A 21,592-nucleotide genomic window follows, 5' to 3' on the forward strand; every position below is an offset into this window, starting at 1 on the left:
AACCCTAGCGTTGCTGGCTCAGGTTTCCCCACTTTCTGGTTTTCTCATCTCCTCTGCCCCAGGCGTTGCCTGCTTTCTGGCCCAGCCCCCACCCGCCCGGAACTGGATCCCAGAGAGGGGGAGTGATGGAAAGGGGGCCCCCAGGAGGGGGTGCAAGGCCGTGCTTGCTGCACCAGGAGGGGGGCAGGCGGTGAGGAGTCACCCACCCACGCCCAGCTCAGCCTTCTCCTGCCCAGCCTGCCCCAGGGGCTGGCTCCAAGCCGATCAAAAGCTGGAACGACCCACCTCCCTGGCTGCTCCCCAAAGCTGCCTCTAGGCCTTTTCTGCTGTTGTCCCCTCTGCTAGGAATGCTCTTCAGTACCAGTGAAAGCCCTGTGTTTCCTCTAGCCCAGAGCCTGTGGCCACCTCCATCACCCTCCACATACTGTCCCTTTCTGCACAATGGGCCAGGCTCCCTTCTTGAGGCAGCTTCATCCTCCCCTTCCACTCTGGAGCCCCGCAGGCCTCCCAGGCCTCTTTGAAGAGTTCTGCCCTTGCTCTCATCTCTGGGTCTTCGCACATGCTTATCCCCTGTGCTGGAATGCCTTTCCTATTTCCTCCTAGATCCTAAAGGCCTCTGGGAAGACACGACCTCCCTGAAAGCCAGTCCTAATGTTTGGGTCAGAACCTTCTTTAGGCCCTAGGGGTCCTGCAAGTCCATCCAGAGACTGAGACATCCAGGTCTCTCTGCGTTCTCCTGGCTGGGCCCCAGAGAGCCTCATCAGCCTCTGCTTCTCGGTGTACATTCAGAGTGAACAAAAGAGGGAGTCATGGGATCTGAGTTGCCCATACTCATCTCATCCCATGTTTGTATTACTCTGTGTGTGTGTTTGTATACTGAGGGAGGTGGGGGTCGGGTGGGCCTAAGCTTGGCTGGCTGCCAAGTGACCCATGACCATCAGCCAGCCTGAGCACATCCTGTTTAGATAGAGGCCAGACAGCCACCCCTCACCCACTCGGGCCTGCCCAGCCCTTGCTGGGGAGCCCAGGTCCTGGGTCTAGAGCTCAATCCTTATCTGCTCCAGAAAAGAATCTTTACTAAGAACTGAGATGGGAATTCTGCCTCTCCCCTGCCCCCATGGCGCAGGCCTTTTTTTCTGGGTGCCTGGGCCCAGGGTCATTTATGGTTGGGCAGCCCTGACTACTGGGTAGGGGTGGGGGGCGTGGAGTTTGGCTGAAAAGACCTCGGATGTGGAGCCACTCCTTGGTTTTGCTCAGCTCAGTTCAGACAGTCCCATCCTTCCAGCTGCTCAGGCCAAAAAGTCTTTGAATCAGCCTGGACTCTCACATCTCCATCTAGACCTTTCAACTTCACCTTTAAAATATACAAAATGTCAGGTGACCACTTCCTACCTTCTCCCTGGCCGCCAGCTCTGCAGCCACCACCTCCGTGGCCAATCTCATCTCTTGCCTGACAGGGACAGGAGCCTGCTTACTAGGCTCCCTGCTTCTGTTCTTGCCTGCTGCTAACCAGCCAGGATTCGGAGAAGCCCTGCTTAAATGGAAGCCAGGGCACGTCTCTCTCTTGACCAAAGTTCTCAATGGCTCCTACTTCCTTGAGAGTCAAAGCCAAGTCCTTGCAGTGGCTGTCTCCCCAGCCCCCCTCCTCATCTCTGACTCATGTCCTCCTGCTCTTGGCTACAGCCTCCTTGCTCTCTTCCTCTCACACCAGGCACACTTCAATGACTGTTCCCTTAACCAACAAAGGTCCGTCTAGTCAGAGCTATGGCTTTTCCAGTAGTCATGGATGGATGTGAGAGTTGGACCATAAAGAAAGCTGAGCGCCGAAGAATTGATGCTTTTGAACTGTGGTGTTTGAGAAGACTCTTGAGAGTCCCTTGGACTGCAAGAAGATCCAATCAGTCCATCCTAAAGGAAATTAGTCCTGAATATTCACCGGAAGGACTGATGCTGAAGCTGAAACTCCAATACTTTGTCCACCTGATGCAAAGAACTGACTTATTGGGAAAGACCCTGATGCTGGGAAAGACTGAAGACGAGAGAAGGGGACGACAGAGGATGAGATGGTTGGATGGCATCACCAATGTGATGGACATGAGTCTGAGTAAACCCTGGGAGTTGGTGATGGATGGGGGAAGACTGGCGTGCTGCAGTCCATGGGGTTGCAAAGAGTCGGACACGACTGAGCGACTGAACTGACTTAACCTGGATGATCTTCCTGCAGGCATCCCCCTGACTTCTCCCTTACCTCCTTCAGATTTTTGCTCAGATAGTCCCTGTCACGAGTAGTATCTGTCACCACCACCCCAATGCACTTGACTTTCCCTTCGCTTCCTCTCTTTTTCTCCTCCTTTACTTCTTTTTTTTGCTTAGTGTTTATTGTCCCTTTCTCTACCCCTGGTAGACGATCAGCATCAAGAGGGCAGGAATTATTCTATTTCCTTTTTCCCCAGCACCCAGAACGGAGACTGGTATATAGCATCCTCACTGAATGAGCGAAGGGCTCTGCCTGGGGCCCCTCTGCACTCTGATCAGGGACTGGGAGCTGCTTCCTACCCTGATCCTTAGGCCTCTGCTCCCTCCCTGGAGCTGAGGACAGGGCAGGGATGGGTGCCCACGCGCGCTGTTTCCTCCTCTAGGGAAGAGCGGGCCTGAGGAGAGAGTGTCTCCAGCTGCAGTCCCAGAGACTCAAGGTCAACTTTGCCTTGACTTTAAAGACAGGGAAAATCTAGTTGTGAGCCACCCCCCCACCCCCAGGGGTAGGCATAGTCCTTCAGGCAGAGGTGTGTCTCAGAGCTAGCGGAGACCAGGGCAGGCCCCCAACCAAGCTAAGTGCGCCGGGCTCTGATCCTGTGGGGTTTCTGGCTGCCTCCCAGGCCCACATCTGCTGCACACACCCCTTCCATGTGTCTGTGTGGCCACAGTCCTGGGGGAGGGGGGCCCAGGGAGGGTCCTGCAGCCAGGCCTGCAAGCTGAGATCTGGACTTACTTAGTTCCAAATGACTGGGGAATGTCCCTTCCGTGACAGCCGCGGCATGGCCTCCCCTGGTCCCTCGTTGCCAGCAGGGAAATGGGGCCCAGATAAGGCAACCCCTCAAAGCGGGAGGGGCTGGTGGACAGACCCTGGGCACCCTGCCATCCTGGTCCTCCTCCCTTAGCCTGGATTCAGGCCTTCCCTGAGGAAGGGCTACAATACGAGGCCGCTGTCCTTACCCTCAGACCAGAGATCTAAGGTCAGAGCATCCCATCTGGGTCTCCATCCCCCAGGAGCCAGGAAATGGAGGATCTTGGCCAGCACCATCGCCTATTCTGGGTTGTAAGGCATCTGGGGCACAGCAGCATTGGGACTGGCCAAGGAGGAAGGCTCCGTGCAGAGAATCTCCCCGTTACAGCTCATGGCCTCGTGCCTTAGGGGAGTGTCGGGTAGCAGGGCGGATGCCAGGCAGTGGGGAGCTGGGCCTGCCCCGGCCAACCTGGTGCCTGCTAAGCACTCCATCCAGAATGATGAACCTCCCTGCTCCACGTGTGGTTGGCAGGGCAGCAAAGCCAAGCCTACACTCCCTACCCTGGGACTGGGTGCCATCCTGTCCTGTGAGGGTTTAATTTCCGAACATAACTGGGTGGAGTGGACCCCTTGGCCTTACCTGGCCTCTGAACCTGCATCCAGGAATCAGGGGCTCCACTTGTGCTATCTGTGGAGTCTTAGGAAGGATGAGGGCCTCTGGCTCACATTGGTCAGAACATCACTGTGTACCCATTTCACAGAAGGGAATACTGAGTCCTTGAGGAGCAAGAGCCTGGTCAACCTTGTCTGAGGATTCCAGACTAGGGTCCCTTTGAATGTTAGGGTGTAGCCTCTGATTGAGGAAAGACTAGGACTGGCCTGAGGGTAATAAGGGCAGTAGAGTCTGATTTAAGATTTTAAAGGATTCCTCTGGCTTCTGGGGAGCCAGAAAGGGAGCTATGAGCATCAAGAGAGAGGACAGGGACCTAGCTAGATTACTAGGAGCGCTGCTGGGTATGCTCAACTCAGCCAGGGTCCCCTCACTTTTCCCTTTTGTGTATGAGATCTGACCCAGACTTTTGGAATGGGGCAAGTGGCTTCCTTCCTAGCCTCGTACACCCTCCACATGCGGCCTGGCTGGCCAGGCTCCCTGCCCCGCTCCCCTGAGACAGCGGTTTAAGCTTTAATCCGAAGACAAGTTTCTGCAAAGCTCACGTTCGCCGCCCGGAAGGAGCAGGGACCAACCTAGATGGGGGGATAAGGTGGGAGGGGGATTTGGAGGGAGGGAAGGGGCAGGGCCTGCCTAGGGAGAGATCAGAAATCCACACTCCACCCTCTGGCCTGCCTGCCTCCAGCACCTCCAGACTAATGTGCAGGGACCCTGTTCCTGCCACTTAGAGCGATGCATTCAGGTGTCCACAGCCTGTCTGAACACCTACTGTGTGCTGCATCTACATCAGTCACATCCACTCAGCTCACAGGGAGGGGTCTCTGGGCCCAAGCTGTACTCTTCAGGCAGCAGTCCTGGTCAGGTCCTGACTCCCCAGGATGCTGGTCAGGGGCACAGAGGGGCATTTCCTCCTCAAAAGGAGGTCGCTGCTCTCCCTTCCCCCTTCCCAGTTGCTGGTCTCCTCACAATCCCTGGGGGAAAACTGGGGCCCCCAGCCTGCCCGACCCCATGTCCTTTCCTAAAGTACCTGCAATTCCTGTCCTCAAGCCCAAGTTGCCCCGATTTCTCTTCACCCCATGCCCCACTGCAGCCCTTCCACACCACCCCCCAACCATGAGGCAGCCTTCTCCCCACTCCTCTCTGTGCACCCAGCCCCTGCCTGCGGGAGAGGAGGCACGCAGAGAGCTGGGTGGCTGGAACAAGGAAGAAATTCCAGCACACATTCTGCAGGTAGAGCCAGCCACGTGGGTAGGGCTGGTCTGTAGTTCCCAGATTCAAATACTGTCTCTCCCACAAGGCCCCCCAACTGCCCAGCTAGTCGCTGTCCCCTGAACTCTTAGGAGACAACCTCTCTACCTTGTGTCTTGGTCAAATGTCACATATTCATTCTGCAGGTATCACGTGTGCCCTGCCCCAAATTCCATGAAATTCCAAAAAACAAAACTTTAATTTTCCACTCATCTTCAACTATTCACATCAGTTACATTATATTTGGGTTTCCCTGGTGGCTCAGACAGTACAGAATCTGTCTACAAAGCAGGAGACAGAGGTTCAGTCCCTGGGTTGGGAAGATTCCCTGGAGAAGGAAATGGCCACCCATTCCAGTATTCTTGCCTGGAGAATCCCACAGACAGAGGAGCCTGGTGGTCTCCAGTCCATGGGGTCACAAAGAGTCGGACACGACTGAGTGACTAACACACTACTACTACTGCCCTGTGCCAATTGCCCGGCCATGGAGGCTAATGTCTCCACATAATGTCTCACTCTGGACCATGAACTCAGACGGTCTGGTGGAGTCTCTTCTGAGCTGAGGGTGCAGAGCTGGTTCTGGGAGGATGGACAAAATGGGTCAGACTGGGCTTCCCTGTTGGTACAGTGGATAAGAATCTGCCTGCCAATGCAGGAGACACAGGTTTGATCCCTGATCCTGGAAGATCTCACATGTCAAGGAGCAGCTAAGACTGTGAGCCACAACTGCTGAGCCTGTTCTCTGCACCAAGAGAAGCTTCCATAATGAGAAGTCCACACACGGCAACTAGAGGAGCCCCAGCTAGCCACAACTAGAGAAAAGCCCATGCAGCAAGGAAGACCCAGCACAGCCAAAAAGTGGGTCAGACTGCCACTGAGCTCCTGCCCATTGGGTGAGTAAGCACCCAAATCCCAGCTTTCCATGCTGACTCTCCACCCCAGTGTGGGCTGAAGTTTTAACAAAATTGTCCTCAAGGAGTGGTGGGGGTGGTTTAGTCACTAAACCACTCTTGCGACCCCATGAACTGTAGCCTGCCAGGCTCCTCTGTCCATGGGATTTTCCAGGCAAGAATACTGGAGTGGGTTGTCATTTCCTACTCCAGGAGATCTTCCTGACCCAGGGATCAAACCCGGATCTCCCGCATTGCAAGCAGCATCTTTACCTACTGAGCAACAAAATTGTCCCCAAGGAGTGGTAGGCTAGGGTTACAGGCCCGGGGTTGAGGAAAAGGGGCCACCTCAGGAGACCCTAATGGCACAGAGTTTGGGGGATCAAGTCCCTGCAGGGCCCAGGCCTGCCCTGGACCCTACCCCTTGGAGAGGCCCCCTGAGGGCTGGGAGATGGGTCTCAGATAGGAAACAGCCTGGTGTCAAGAAGCATGATTCCTATAGAAGTGTGGAGACCAGTGTGCAGCCTAGGCGGTGGCTGAGGCCATGCAGCTTGGGCCTTGCTCTCTAAGCAGCCACCAGGGCTCCCATGTACGTGGGAACACGGGCAGATGCAGCCAGGGACACTGGGCTCTTTGATCTCACCGTGCCTCACTCTGCCTACCCAACCACCAGGGCCAGCAAGGCTGGGGCTGCAGTTGTACTGCAAGTGTGGGAAGGTCTCCACGGGGCCCCATCAAGGAACCTCTGACTCCAAGCCTAGCTGCCTGAGGGTCTTACCCACCCATGGCCCACATGCATTCATCTGCTTATTCTCTGGAGACCAGTTTCCTCATCTGGAAAATGAGAGCTAGTCTCTCATCTCGGGGTGCTGGGAGGATGAAATGAGCCACTACGAGCGGACTGCTGGGCGCAGCATCTGGTATGTAGGGCATTCTCTGCCCATGTCACCTTTGCTATGACTCACTGCTTCTCTCCAGCAGATGCCAGAGAGACCAAGGGGCATGAGCGCTTACCTGAACTCCTCTGCCATGGGCTGGAGCCCCAGGAGAGAGTGGGGACCCTTCTCAGCCAGCAGAAGGGACTCCATATCCAGCCACTGCCTCAGCTCCTCAGACATCCAGGACCTACAGGGCGACACACAGGATTGCCCCACTGGAGCCTCTACCAGCAAAGGCAACCACACCATCCTCCCAGGGAGAGGCTTGCATGTGGGTTGTCAAAGGAATGCGGTGATAGCACAGCAGGGACTCCCAGGTCACACACCGGCTTCCCTCTGGCCCTGACCGCAGTGTCCAGCCCACAGTTTCTCCAAACATCTATGACCCAGGAGCTCTCGGGGTCAGCAAGGTGACGAGGCTCCAGATCAGCTCCGAGGTTGGCCAGGGGCTATCCAAGCGGGTGTGTATACGTGGAGGGCTAGGAGAGTGACTCAGGAATGGCCGCACAGAGGAAGTGACAGTGTCACTGGGCCTTAAAGAACCAATCAGAGATCTCCCAGCTTGAAGGATAAAGGAACAACTTGGGCAAGAGGCTGGAGGCATGACCTGTCAAGGTGTCCTAGAGGCCAGATCACGGGGCTGTCTTGAGCAGAATCAGTGTCGGAGTCTACTAGAGATGCGTGTTGGTGCAAGGGATAGGAGAAGTGGCAGAGGAGCTTCGTTTTGACCCTTGCACGAGCCAGGAAGGCCCTCGCTGAGCTCAGCAGAGGCAGAGTGAGGGCAGATGTGGACCCGGGAACAATCCCTGGGGAGCTGTCAATCAGGAAGAGGCCCAGTGACAGGACAGCAGGCTGCCCAGACAGCTGGTGAGCTAGTCAGAGGGGAAGCAGAGATGCAGGGGACCAGGTCAGCCCTTCACAAGGAGCTGGGGGTGGGGGGGCTCCTGTTGACCTCCAGCCTGCAGACCTCTCTGCCCCTGAGCATAGTCTATTGGTAGATTTGTGTTAGCTTCCCTGGAGAGACAGGCTGCCTCCTCTGGAGAAGATGCTGTTTTCATTACTCAAGGGCAGCTGGGAGGCTTGGAGACGTGTGGGAGGGCAAAGGTGACAGGTGGGTCCCTATTGTATCTTCTACACACCTGACTGTCACTCAAGGACACCCCCAGATGACCCTTGGGCTTGGGCAGGACCCACCTGTTCCCAAGGAGGTCTGGGCTACTCCTCGGGAACCTTGCCCCAGTTACATTTCTTCACGAATGGTGAGACTGCAGCCCAGAGGGAGAGTGCCTCACACAAGGGGCTGAGAGCTAAGCCCTCCGTGGTGTTCATCGGCTTTCCTCCCAGGCCCCCATAAATGAGAACTCCTAGCAGAGAGTGGGCTCAGACTGGCTTCCAGAGCTCTCAGATCCTCTCTACCCTCCTTGCTCTCTCCCCTCACCAGGGGCTGCAAGCTTAGCAGGACCTCCCCATCCAGGGCGCTGCTTCTGGAGGGCTCCAGACTGTCTGCTTTTTCCTGAAAATACCTGCCACCCTCCCCTGGCCTGCTTCCTGTGGGCGCCCCTGCCTGACCACCGCTCTGCCAGCCCTGCCTGGGGACTCTGATGGGTTGTGGCTCCTCCAAGGACTTCTTCAGGAAGTAAATGCCTGAACCAGGGCAAGGAGGGATGGAGAGGGCTGGGGAGAGGGGCCCAGGTGGGGCTGCAGGGCAGGGGCCGCAGGAAGACACCCAGCCTCAGTATCCCCAGGGGTTGCCCGGGGTTCTGGGTGGCAGGCCAGGCTTTTGGCTGCCCTGCCCCCACCAGGTGTGAGGCTGCCGGCAGCTCAGAGGCCCCTTTGTCCCTTATCTTCTCTGCCTCCTAGGTGGCAGTATCCAGATAAACATCCCATTTGGGGCTGAAATTCCAGCCCGGCTGCCCACTTCCCCACCTGGGGGTCTGAGACCTGCCAGCTGCACGCTTTCCCCAGGACCCCCTCCCCCATCTGCACACTGTGACCTGCACCCCCCACCATTCGGCCAAGCAGAGACGTGACTCACACACACATACTCACTCTGTGGGCCACTTGGAGGCCCCTCCCCTTCTCCCATTTCCACCCCACATAGTTGGAGTGGGGAGGTGTGCGAAGGAGCCCCAGACCTGAAGCTGAAGAGCTGACCCCTGTGTGATCCCCCAAAGACCCCCCCAGGCAATCCCAAGACACAGGCACATCCCTGAGCTTCCTGGACCACCCTTCTCAGGGACTCAGTCTCCATCTCCCAGCCCCGCTCAGCTTCTCTTCTTCCCCGTCTCCCCCCTCCCCCCTCATTAAGCCTCCTAAACCCGCCAGCTCCCTGAAGCAGGAAATTGCATTCTGCCAAGATTAAATGGACTTGAACGCCCTGCCTCTGCCCGAGAGGGAGGGGAGCTGAAAGGAGCCAAGTTTGCTGGGGGTGGGGGCCCTAGGTTGGGGAGGGGGATCCCAAAGTCGGGGGGGGGCTCTTTCAGGATGGCATGGGGGCTGCCTGAAGGGCAGAGGGGAGACGGGGAGACGACAGGGACTGCAGGAAGGCAGGGGGTCGGGGTGCTGGCCTCTTCTTCTGGCTGCAGTGGGAACCAGACACAGCAGAGAGAGGAAGCCACTCTGTGGGGGTGGGGGTGCATTCCGATTAGGTAGGGGAAGGGGTGGGTAATAGAAAAGGGGGCAGGGGGAGGGGGTGGGAGGAATGGTGATTGGGAGGTGAGAGGGGATGCCTGTCAGGTTGAGATCCGACCTACAGGAAATGGAAAATGAACCTTGGGGGATGCATGCACTGCTTTTTGAAGTACCCAAAGGGAGGGGCTGGCACACCTCCCCGCCCCCACCCCACCCCCTGGTCCCCGGCCTAAGATCTCATAGCAAGGGTAGTCAGGTCAGTTAGGGACCCCTGTGTGCCCTCAGGTCCCTGGGGAGCCCGGTGTGCAGTCCTACAGGCACCCAGGACCCCAGAGCCCCTGCCCCTGCACTATCTGGAAGTCCCCCGCCTGGAGACAGACAGCACTGACAGACCTTCCCAGGAAAGATGCTTGAAGGTCCATACGCCCCCTGCCCCCAGTCCTAGGCAGCAGGCAAGTGGTGGCTGAAGCCTTGTGAGGGGTGCCAGGCAGGAGCGTCCAGATACTGTGTCCCCAGCAGCCCCACAGCCTGTAGATGGGGGCTTGTGGGAGGGGCCATGCCAGTCCCCTCTTTCCCCAGGTAGGCAGAAGCAGGGACAGTTGGACTAAGTGTGGGCCTCCCATGGGCAGCTCCCACTAGGGGCCCAGCCCAGCTCTAAGTCTGGGTCCGGCCTTCAGAGCTGGATCGAGCCATGTGGGCTGGAGGAGCAGGAAGAACTGCTGGTCCAAGCTGGCTCAGGCATTATTCCTGGGGCCACCCATCCCACAGTCATGACCATGGGCAGCAATGTTTACTGAGTACCCACTGTGTGACAGCCTGGGCTTGGCACTGGGGCAGTGGTGGACACTAGGAAGGACAGCCCCGCTTGACTGGTGTAGTGGTGGGGAAAGGACGGCCATGGGCAGGGTCTTCCTGGATCGTAGCAGAGGCCATTCACGTGCCAGGAAGAGAAGACAGGTTGTCTGAGGAGGGCCTGGGAGAGCTTCAGCCCGGCTGATCACGGGCAGGCAGCAGTTAGCCACGGGGCTGAGGGGTGGGAGGTCCATATGGCCATCAAGCAGGGTTGATGGGACAAAGGCAGCTGCAGGACTCTTGTGAGCTCCAGGGCAGGGCTGGAGCCCCTGCCTCTCCACCACAACTACCCCTAGCCCTGCCCCACTCAGGGCTGTTTATTCAGATGCTGGTGCCCATTTCAGGCAACCTGAGCTGGGCAGATGGTTTCCTAGGAAGGACTCTGGCTCCTGGCTCCAGTCTGGCGGCTGGTGAAAAATGGGCTTCACCTGTCCAGATGTGGGGCAACTGACCCCTGTGTCCCTGGGAGGTGGGGCAGGTGTTTGCCTAGCTAGTGCATCGGGGTCGGGGGTCACCCTGGCAGGCCCTGGGAAAGACAAACCAGTCCCTGGGAAAGGAGTGCCTGCTGGGAAGGAACCAAATAAGGCTGAGGGGATAAGTAACCCCATAGTCTGCTCCCCAGTGTTCCAGGCCAGAACGTCCCTGCTCACTTCCTGGTAGGGTTCTCCATCTCCGGTCAGATGCATGGAGCCAGTTGCCCGGGAGATCTGAGTTGGCCTGTCCTTCAGGTCAGTGAGAGGCAGTGACCCGAGGCCCTGCCACTGCCTGAGGCTGACTTCATGTCCCCAGGCTATCCGTTGTTGTGAACAAGAGGTGCCCCCTGCGTCCCCCTCTAATCTCCGCTATCAGCAACCTCCCTGGAGACCTGTCTCAGGGAAAGCCAATCAAGACAGCTCCAGCTCTGAGGGGGTTATTCCTGGGTCCTGACACACCTCCCCCTCCCCCCCTCCCCGAGTCAGGGCTGCAGTTTTGAGACCACGGGACCCGGCCAGCTCAGTCCGAGGACCTCTCCTCAAAGAAGATGGCCTAGTCCCGCCTCCTGGGGATCACCAGTCTCCTGTGTTCCTCATCACAGGTCCAGCCACTCTGGGTCAGCACTGTCCTCCCTGACCACAGGACTGTGAGCTTTGGGAGGATGGAGCCCACATCTGTCTCAGGTACACTTGGTCCCCAGGTCCTGGGAGCTCTGCGTAACAGCTCCGTCAACCAGTTAACCACAAGGTACAGGTGCACTTCCAACGCTTTAAGACAAACTCATTCATCGCCTCACACACAGACCAGCCCCGTGGTGTGCCCCTCTCTTTCATGGGACCCAATGTGGCAGGGGTGAGGTGGGGTACAGACATCAGGCAGGTATGGTTTCTGCCTGCCCGGAGCTTGGAATCCTCCTGGAAGACAGGTCTGGGACTAAGGAAATAGGCGCCACGACCCTGGGCCCCCACAGAAACCCACAGAAGCCCGAGGTGCATGGGCTGTCAGAGCATTAGGAGACCAGGAGGGCTAGGAGGCTGGGGCTCGGGGGTGCCTCCTGTAGGAGCCCCGTGGAAAGCACTGGCATCAGGTGGGTGGGTTGGGAGGGCTTCCTCAGCTTCCAAACTCCAGCCTGCTCAGCCAGCAGTGGGGACCTGCCTCAATGACACTCACACTGCCAGCTCTGACCTGCTCCCTGCCCCCATGGCTGGATCGCCTAAACAGCTGACAGGACAATTCATATCCTTAGCAACCACCCCTATAGATAGTCAGACAGCCTTAGCTCCATGCAGAGGGAACTGAACTCCACTCCCCTACCAGGAGGCCTATTCAACCACCCTTTCCTGTTGACCAGGCCTGCCAAGCCTGGCCTGGGCTGAACGCCCTGCCCTGGCCTTCTGAGTAAATGTCCCCATCCCTTCCCCTACAACACTGTAGCCTGGGTTAGGCATTGCTCCTGCTCCCAGCTCCCAGGGCTGTGTAGATGGTGAGCTGTAGGATTTCAGACAGGTCTGCTCTCTCTGAAACTTTGGGGTCTCCTGCTCTAGAGCAGGGATGCTCACCCCCATGGCTTGCAGGTGGCTGGCAGGAGGAGATGGGGCTGGTATATCCCACAGGCTATAAATAGTTGCTGGCATTTCCTCAGCTTCTCTTTCAAATACCCTCTGGGGAGTCAGGCTCCTAGGCCCAGATTCTAAAGCCCCAGGCACCCCTCTCCACTGAGGCAGGGCAATTTGGGGCCTTTTGATGTTCAGGCATCACACTGGTCCAGGCACACCATCTCTGGAGCATGAGGCCTGGTCCCTGCCTGATGTGAGTACACGGGTGCTGCTTCTGACCCTAGAGATGGTGCCTAGAAACTAGGCCATCAGGTGTCCTGGGGTGGGGTGGTTTCTATTCCCACACTGCTGACACCCATCCTGCCCTGCTGGTCCCCCTCTCACCCATACCCCTCCTCTGACTTGGGATGGGGGCTCCGGTGCTGCACCAGCCTGCCAGGGCCAGCAGACCTTCTTGGAGGGTCTGAACAGTCCTATAGCTGATGCCAAGCCCCCAGTTTGCAGTGAGTGGGGCTCGCCAGACGCCTGCTGCTCACAAGAGAAACCTTAGGCAGCCCTGCTCCTCAGTGCTTTAGCTGCAGGCTCTTAAGTGTGGAGGCCCTGGTAGAGGTGCAGTGTGGTTCAGGATCAGTGTCAGCTTCCTGATACCAGGAAACTCTTCAGGAGCCTAGGAGCCACAGATGGCTGGGGGAGAGAGGGGTCTGGCCCTGTCTGGGTGTCATAACCCTGGGGGGGGGGGTCACAGGCTGTAGAGAGGAAGTGCCCCACCTGGGACATCCTCATTGTCACTTAGGGCTTGGGCTGGGGTTCTCTCCTCCCCAGCTTAGCCTGGGGCTTCCCTGATCTGGGAGTCTGGAAAGGACAGGGACTGAAAGAAAAGTGGGCAGGTGGTGGTGGGCTGGCCATAACACCCCTCTATACTGTTCCTGGGGGTTCTCTGTAGCCTCCCCAAGGTTGGCCTGCCCATCTATGGCCTCTGAAGGGCTGTTACTATACAGTCTCAACCCTTGGGCTCAAGGGACAGGTAAGATGGAAGTGACTTCCCTCTGGCCTTGGCCCCCATCTGCTGGCCCTGCAGTGCTTGGCTTTGGCACTCCACATCCATCCTGGGGAAGAAGAGCCCCTCTACCCAAATGACTGATGGGGTGGGAGCACAGCCATAGGGAGAACACAGGGGAGGCGGGGAGGACAGCCTTGTGTCAGGACTCTCCCCAACTTCTGCCTTGAAAGCTTTTCTCTGGGGGAGGCACCGCCTGTGGGGCACGAATCTGCTACAAAGACAAGTCAAAGTGTAAAGGAATTACATGAATGTGAGGCATGATGGGGTACTGCATGGGGCTTGGGGCCCCATCATCCCCTAGGCCCAGTCTCCTCTGTTCGGAGGGGCAACCACCTGTCTGTCCTGGATGGTCGGCTCCTCTTCTCCCAGTCAGGAGGCAGGTGGGGCAAGGAGGGGACGCTGGGCCTCAAGAATTTACGATGACCAGACTAATGAAGCAGGGTCCTGAGCAGAGAGGACACTAGCGGGAGGGGAGGGGCAGGGACTGGACAGTGTCTGCATCCCTCTCCCTTGGTCCTTCTCAGATGCCCTCTGCCCAAATCCAGTCAGCACAGGGTTCCCTAAGCTAAGCTCCTTAATACCAGGACACGGTATAAACAACATCTGTGCCCTATTGTTCTGGGGTCTGGGCCCCAGTGCCTTGAGATCCTCACATGAGCCCTAGAGACATGGAGGGGAGGTCTGGGAGGGTTCCAGCTGACTCTCTCTGCTCCCGCAAAGCCACACAGGCTGTACTCTCAACCAGGCCTCCCAAGTGTGCTGGCCTCTGCCTGCCCAGCCATGCAAAGCCCTCATCTTTCCACTGTGGACCTGGATCTGGACAGGGAATGGGGATGAGGCTGCCCTCTTCTCTGGGGTCTAGGGTGCGTGAAGGAGTCGGGGAGGAATGGGGCCCAAGTCTTCCCACTGGCCTCTCTGGTCTTCTACCCCCTCCCTTCTAAGATTCAGAGAAGAAAAGAGAAGAATGAGGTGTCTGAGGATGAGGATTGAGGGGTGGAAATTACCTCAACTGAATTTTAAAAACCCCTGGCTTGTTGCCATGGTAACAGAAAGGTGCATCCCATTGCCATGGCAACAGGCAAACACCGAGGTTTGCTGCTGGGATTGGGGATTTGGGAGGTGGCCGGAGGGGGTGGGTGGAGGAAGCTGAGCCTAGGCAGGAGCACTTTTTGTGTTGGGGGGGGCGGTGTTGCTATCCAGCCTGGGATCACCTACCCCCCACACTTCCAGGAGGCCAGGCTGGGTGCCTTCTCCTGGCAGTGGGATCAGAGCAGAAAATACTGCCAGGAGTAATCCCCTAACCTCTACCACCCACTCCCTTCTCAAATAGCTCTGACCCGCAGGAGACCCGAGTGGGATCCTGAGCCTGCTTAACTGTGCTATTAACTGGGCACAACCGGGACTTAGAGACCATCCAAGTTGGCCCCTGACCTTAGGGAGAGGCAGTCTAGGAGTGACTGTCAGTCGCTGGTCCCCAAGAAAGAAAAGTGTATGGCCAAGAATTAGTTCCATGAGGTCTGGAGGACAACTATGTAACACACCCTGAGGACAAATGAACATACCTGGAGGGCTGCTACATACACCTGGAAGATGACAACACATACTTGGAGGTAGGTTTCTCAAGGTGACAGTCCTCTCCTCCAAGAGCCTCCAGCCTCCAGGACTCCAGACCTATCAACAGAAACTTGCGTTAATGTCAGGGTTCAGGGAGGGACAGAAAGGCTCCTCTGAGGACACTCTCAGGAACCCCGGGACAGCCTGGCAACCAGAAGCACAAGTCCCATTTGATAGGTCTCGGTGTGGGCTCAGGACTGACCTGTGCAGCCATTGGGCCCCAAATGACTCTCACACTACAGGCTCCATGCAAGAGACTGGACACTCAGGTTCACTGGCCCTATGGCCTGACATCCTACCATCAGAGTCGGTCTCTGGGGTTCCCAGTGACGCCAGAAGACGCTTGTTAGACACACCTGGGAGCATCTTGGCTCCCAGAGTCTCAGGCTTTTCCATTAATGCATTAGTGTAGCCAAGTTCAGAGATTATATGAGCTGCCTGTGGCCTTGGAGACCTGAGAGAGTGTGTGTGTGTGTGTGTGTGTGTGTGCACGTGCAGGACAGTCAGCAAAGAAGGTGGGGGTGTCTACCCTCCCAGTCTCAGCCTCAAGCAGGCTTGTTACACCCTGGATTTCTAGACTCACTCCCAGAATTCCCTTCTGCCAAAAGCATGGCACAAGAGTTCTGAGGAGACATTGGAGCATCAGGGAGGCTGTGCAGCTCCAGGCGACTACCAGGGATGGGTGGAAAGAAGAGTGAATCTGTCTAGGGGAAAAGCACCTCTCAGGCAGCTAAGAGATGCCTCCTGACTCTGGAGAAGCCAGAACCCAAGGCACTCTGATGACTCCTGCCCTTCCTCACTGCTGCCTGGGCCTGGACTTCCAGGAGTCTGGGTACTTCTGGGTGAAAGAGAGGCATTCCTTTCCTCACTCCCCCAGCCCAACTGCCCATCTCACAGGTAGGAAAGCTGAGCCCAGAAGGGTCCTACTTCTGCTGAAGCTGCTCCACCCAGCCCTGGGAGGAGAGATCTAGCCCAAGGTTCTGCCTTCCCACCAGCCCAGTTGGCCCAGGTTAAGGAATTCCGAGGTCTGGACAGCGGATGTTAAGCACAAAACCCTCCAGAAGGTTCCAGGAGTCCGTAGCAGCCCACATCCGCCCTGCTCAGTCAGACTGTGGGTAGGAAGTGCCTGGCTGGGGTCAGATAGGGAGATTACCACTCAGTGCTGAGAAAGCGGCTCAAACCACTGCAGCAGGAGTCAGGACTGGTGGGGAGAGGGCGCAGACCCTGAGCCATGAGCGGGGCGGCAGCTGGGGGGCACTCAGGCTGCACCTCTCACTTACACACATTGGGCACACACACGGGAACTACAGGAGCAATGGAGCTGGCCCCTGGGGACATTGGGACCTCTTGTCACCACACATTTTTCTCAAGGTGGCCATCCTCTCTTCAGAGCAGGGACCCCCAGCTCCCCCTAGACTGGCAGGCCCCAGCCTGCTTCAGTCTCCATCCCCTTCCTTGCCCCCAGGACCCCCCACCTCCACCCTGGTGCAGTTCCTGCGTCCCTGGGCCAGTATCTGATGCCCCAGGAGCTCCTGGAGTCACATGCAAAAGGCCAATCCCTGCTGGTTCATCTGGGCTTCTGGCCTTTGTCTCAGAGAACTCAGCAGGGCAGCCTGCTCCCAGGAAGAAAATCTGGGGCCCCACTATGCAGGAGCCATAGAATGCAGGTGGTAGGGTAGGGACCCCTCCCCCAGGCTTCCTGAGGCTGCCCCCACCCCCTCATCACCAGCCAGGAGCCCAGCTTGGCTGCCTTGCTGGGTTTACACCCTTTAGGCAGGTCTGGAATCCATGGTGACCCCTTGCATCACCTGGGCCCCACCTCTTTAGCCAGGAACGCCCTGTCTCATTGGACTTAACCATTAATGGCACTCATTCATTCCCTCTTCAATTTCAGGGCTTCTTTGGATTCCTGAGCTCAGGACTGCCCCTAAGTATGGCTTTAACCCCAACCTGGCTATAGGAGATATCCACACTGCTGCAGGAAGTAAATGGGACCCAAGTACCAGCATGTACCCTTCTCCCACCCCCATATAAGACCTGCCGGGATTGGGGAGAATGACCTTGGCCAGTGTGGCACCTTGGAGGAAGCTCCCTTAGGCACCCAGGGCTCCAGTGGCAGCCCAACCCCGCCACCTCATTAGTTTATGGAGCCCAGGCCTGTTCTCACCCAGAACCAGAGACCTAGCTTGGTCCCCAGCCACTCAAGTCCTGAGGTTTTGACCCTGTCTCTCCCTCTAGCTCCCAGGACAAAGGTTTGGGCTAGGACCTGACAGATCCTACTTATCTTGTCATAAATATTTATCAGGCTCTAGGGGCTAGAGCCTGCAGCTGACTCGGAGCTGGGGGGGTGTGGGGGTGGGGGCAGATGCTTTAGAAGGATCTCAAAGCCCTTTCCTAATGAGGGTGCTGCGAGAGGAGAGTGCCACCTGGGCCTTGGGCTCTTCGGGGAGGGGGGTGGACAGATGGACAGCGGGACAGAGTCAGAGGGAGCCTGGGGGGTAGTGGGCATGCTCCAGCAACCAGACCTCCCCATGCATCCCAGGAATGTGGGGGAGGAGGATTCAAAAGAAGCCAAGGGTACCAGAGACATGGCAGCCTCCTCCCTGGACTGTCCTCTGACAGAATATCATTGAGAGCAGCACTCCCCACACACATCAGCCCCCTAGATGTGCCCCCCACCCCAAATGGTACTCCATATTCTCCACCCTCCAGAACTGTGCTCTCCACACATTCAGGAGCCCCCTCCCGCCATCACCCATCATGGGCCTGCCTTCCCCACCAAGCAGGACTCCCGACCACAGCTGCTGGAAACCCTTCTGATGAGCAGAGCAGACTCCCGATCCCAGGGGTCCTGCCAGCGCCTCAATTCCAGCTCTCCCGTGAGCCACAGAGGCCCCCTGCCTCCCTCATTGGCATGCTGGTGGGGCCCACAGGTGGAATCAAAGCCCTTTGCTAGTGCTGAGATGCACAGCAGGGAGCGGGAGCCTTTGTCTCCCCAGCCCTGGGGGAGCAGGGGAGATGGGGCAGAGAGGGTACATTTTGGGGCCCACAGGCAGGCACAGCTGCAGATAAGGGGGCAGCCTGAGCCAGTGAGCACCCCCAGTAGATAATGAGGGACTGGGGGGAAGGGACAGCCTCAGGCGCAGCCTTGGGGGGAAGGCTGCCTCCCAAAGCCCAGAGCGCTCATTAGTGGGAAGCCTGGGAGGGGAGGCAGCTAAGTGGGTCAGTCCCCCTCCCCCAGCCTGCCTGACAGGTGTGGGTGGGAGGGAAGACTGTCGGTCTATTGTCCCCCACTGAAGCCAGTCCCCCTCCAAGACGAGACCCCTTTCCCGTCAACCCCCTCCTCGAGTCCCCTGCCCCTCCAACCCACCCTCCAGAGCCCCCTTTTCCTCTCTGAGACCCCCTCTGGGCCCTTCTCCCATTCCAGAGCTCCTCCTACTCTCTGTGCTGCCCTCCCCCCAGGTGCTGGCCCCTCAGTCAGCCTCCCCAAGGCATCCTCCAGACTGAGCCACACCTGGGAGAAATTGAAATCTTAGACTCTTCCTCTACCCCCGCCAATGAAGCAGACACCCCTGTCCGGGCCACGAAAGGCAGTAAAACACGGCTCTACTGGGGCCCAGCGGCGGCGGGCGGAAGGCTATGCCAGAACAAGCATCCAGATTTTTGGGGAGGGAGCCAGGCGGGGCTTGGTGTGGGCTCCAGGCCAGGGCTTTGCTGCCCTCCTACCCCTTCAGCTGATCCTCTCTAGGCACCTACTCTGGGCTCTCCAGCTTCCCTCTTTGCCCCCCACCCCCAAGTTATGAAGATAATTGTCATATCACAGAAGTAAGGTGGGTGGAAGAGGGATGGTTGGGGGGGGTGGTCACCACAGAGGCAGGGTCTTCTCCCGGCTGGGTGGGGAGATTCAGACAGGGTCTGTTGCCTGGATCCTCCCTCCCAATTCAGGACAGAGCCAGAGGAACACAGGAAGGGCAGCCCGGCTGGCAGCTGCCACCCCTCCTCACCCCCTCCCCCTTCAGTCTTTGGCTGGGACCCTCCCTGATCAAGGACTTTCTAGGGCTTCGCATTTCCTGTCAAGGCCACCTTTCTCAGGCTCTGAGAAACTTTTGGACGGGAACTTCTGGTCTCAGGGCAGAAGGTAGATCATGTATGGTGCTCTGCCACTTCTGATGCTGCAGGCACAGAGTTCTGGAGGGGCTGAGTGTCCTGGTTCCGCCAAGCCCCACCCCAGCCTGAGGCCTGGGGGTTCACTATACAGGCATGAATCTCTATCTGGCTACACAAGGGTTAATCTCAGGGTGCCGCCTCCCCCACCCACCCCCACCACGTGTGCACAAATTCCAGGAACGCTTTCCATTAAGGACGCTGAGCAGATTTCATTTACATTAATAAGAACCAGAAAAATCTGTGAGAGGGGAGGACAGCGGTGTGTGGTTGCTGCTCATGTTGTGTATCTGGGTCTGGGAGAGCCTGCGGGGCTCAGTCTGGGGCTCCTAGACTTAGAGGAGAGGCCCAGCCAAGCCAGTGCTGGGGTGCGCACTCCTAGAGGAGAAGCCATCCAGTCCTAGAAGATCCCAGTCTGAGAAAGGAGGCAGAGCCCAGTTGATTCTGGGCACTCCTAGCCCAGGGTCTCCGTGTCTGCGGGGACGGCAGAGCCCAGTATTGGGTGGGATAGGACACCAACCCGCGGAAATGGCCAGGGGCAGGTACAGGAGTCCTGTGCTTCCAAGAGCTGTAGATGAGCCGTATCAGCCAGGGTTTGCCTGCAGCCCATCTCTGAGCCTCAATCTGCAGTCTGTCTGAGAAGGCGGCTCAGTCCTCTCCCCGCTAAGCGCGGCTGTGGTTAACAGGAAGGTTTTGAGCTTTGAGCCAGTATTTCAGGAGCACGGTGTCCCCTTCCACAGCCTCCTCTCCCCCTGCAACTCTGCATTTCAACCTTGAGTAGACCCAGGACTCAGGGTTCATTAAGCTCAGAAGCCTGTTAAGAGTGGAAACCCCAAGACCCACCTACCTCAGAAGGGGATGCCTGAGAGACTGCGCGAGAGCGGTGCCTGCGTGCGTCCCTGCGTGCAGTGCGTCCCTGCGTGCAGTGCGTCCCTGCGTGCAGTGCGTGTGCGCCGAACATGTGAACGCGCACAGTGGGCCTCTGTTCTTCCAGTCCGAGCCCTTCCCGCACATGGCGGATAGGGAGCTCCCACTTCTTTCCCAGCTCCCAACAGGTTGTCAGACCAAGTTTCTTCCTTCAAGGGTAGCGCAAGCCTGATTGCTACCCCATTGGGCCAGAGCAGGCGGTAAGCCGTGTGCAGGGGGTTAGAACTCATGACTGGACCTGGCCTGCCCATGAACAGGTGGTTGGAAAGAGGTGTGTGTGAGCTTGCATGCCGTAGGCATGGGCAAGGCCTGGGGTGGGGTAGAGTTTAGTATCTGCGTGTGCTACCCTGACACACGAGCGTGCTGGAGAAGCATGCCTGCTGCCGCAGGATGATTGTCCAAACCTGTGCGTGCGTGTGCATGCGTACACTTGCATGCTTGTGCATGCAGAGGACCACCCTTAAAGCCAGGCTAGGATTTGGGGAGAAAGGAGACGCGCTCCCCCTCCCCAGTATTTAGGCTCAGTCTTCCTTGCTCCAGGCTGGAGATCTGCAGTGGATGACCTGGGGCACTCTGCTGCGCTTAACATCACCCTTGTATAGCAGGCTAGGGCTCCCATATCCGCATCGCCTTCCAATCCCCTTCCCCCTAGTCCCGCCTGAGCAAGGGGATAGTGTGGGGACACTTAATTGCATCCATGAATCATTCTCAAATAGCTCCTGTCCAACAGCTGGACTCAGGGTGCTGGTGCCTGCCTGGAGAGGGAGCCAGGCCTGGGTGGGCCAGGCTCTGGGGGGATGAAGGGCGCTGCTCACTATGTCAGGAAAGCTGGCAGGGGTCCTGGCCAGACCACTGGCCCCTCCTTTTTCCACAGCCTGCTGCCCCTCGCCTTCCCCTTGTCGCACAGAATTCACACACTGCTACTTGGCTGTCTTATCTCCTTGGCGGCCAGGGGGTGGAGCGGAAGCAACTCCCCCAGACCTGGCCACCCCCACTCCTTGTTATCTTGCCCGGCAGCCTCCTCCCTCCCCTTGCAGCCTTTCCCTGCTTCTTTTCCCAGCATCCTCTAGGCCTTGCTTTGTCTGCAGTTGTCTTTTTTTTCCTGCCTCTCCCTGTCTGTCTTCTCTCTCTAGGGCATTGAGGGGGGGAATCCCCCAGGCCCAGCACATCAGCCGGAGCATGTCATCCTGTCCCAGCTAGAGACTGACCCTGCGCTTGCAGCTGAGGACCCATTTCTACTGAGTCCCTTCAGCTGGCCCAGATATTAGTTGGGCAGGGGTACCTAGGTCAGAATCTAGGCTCAGCCTGGTAATAACTTCCAGCAACTGCTCTGCTTTGAGCCTGTTTCCTCTTTAAATGGGATGAAAATGGTTCAGGGACTAAAAGTGGTTCAGAGACTAATCAGATGCTGTGAGGGCTCTGTCCCTGTCTGTGCCTCCTGCTGGAAAGCTTCCCAGGCCTCCCACCAGTTGGGAGGCTGGGTGAGGGCATGTGGACGTCCCTTGCCTCCACCTGAGAGCCCTGGGCAAGCTCAGTCCCAACTTCCTCTAGCTTGTAGAGACAG

The 21,592-nt window shown here is 57.7% G+C and overlaps 1 protein-coding gene across 1 annotated transcript in view; it reads right to left on the minus strand.

Annotated features, from left to right (window-relative positions):
* SEMA3F (semaphorin 3F) overlaps positions 1-14,903 on the minus strand; it is a 47,015-nt gene extending 32,112 nt beyond the window's left edge. Inside the window, exons 1-2 of the mRNA XM_043886284.1 lie at positions 14,886-14,903; positions 6,827-6,937 (exon numbers count right to left, since the gene is read on the minus strand). The gene's annotated coding sequence lies outside the window, so the exon portion shown is untranslated. The remainder of the gene's footprint in view (positions 1-6,826; positions 6,938-14,885) is intronic.
* Between the last annotated feature and the right edge of the window lie 6,689 nt (positions 14,904-21,592).

This window comes from Cervus elaphus, chromosome 24 (assembly GCF_910594005.1).
Source record: "Cervus elaphus chromosome 24, mCerEla1.1, whole genome shotgun sequence".
Taxonomy (NCBI): Eukaryota; Metazoa; Chordata; class Mammalia; order Artiodactyla; family Cervidae; genus Cervus; species Cervus elaphus.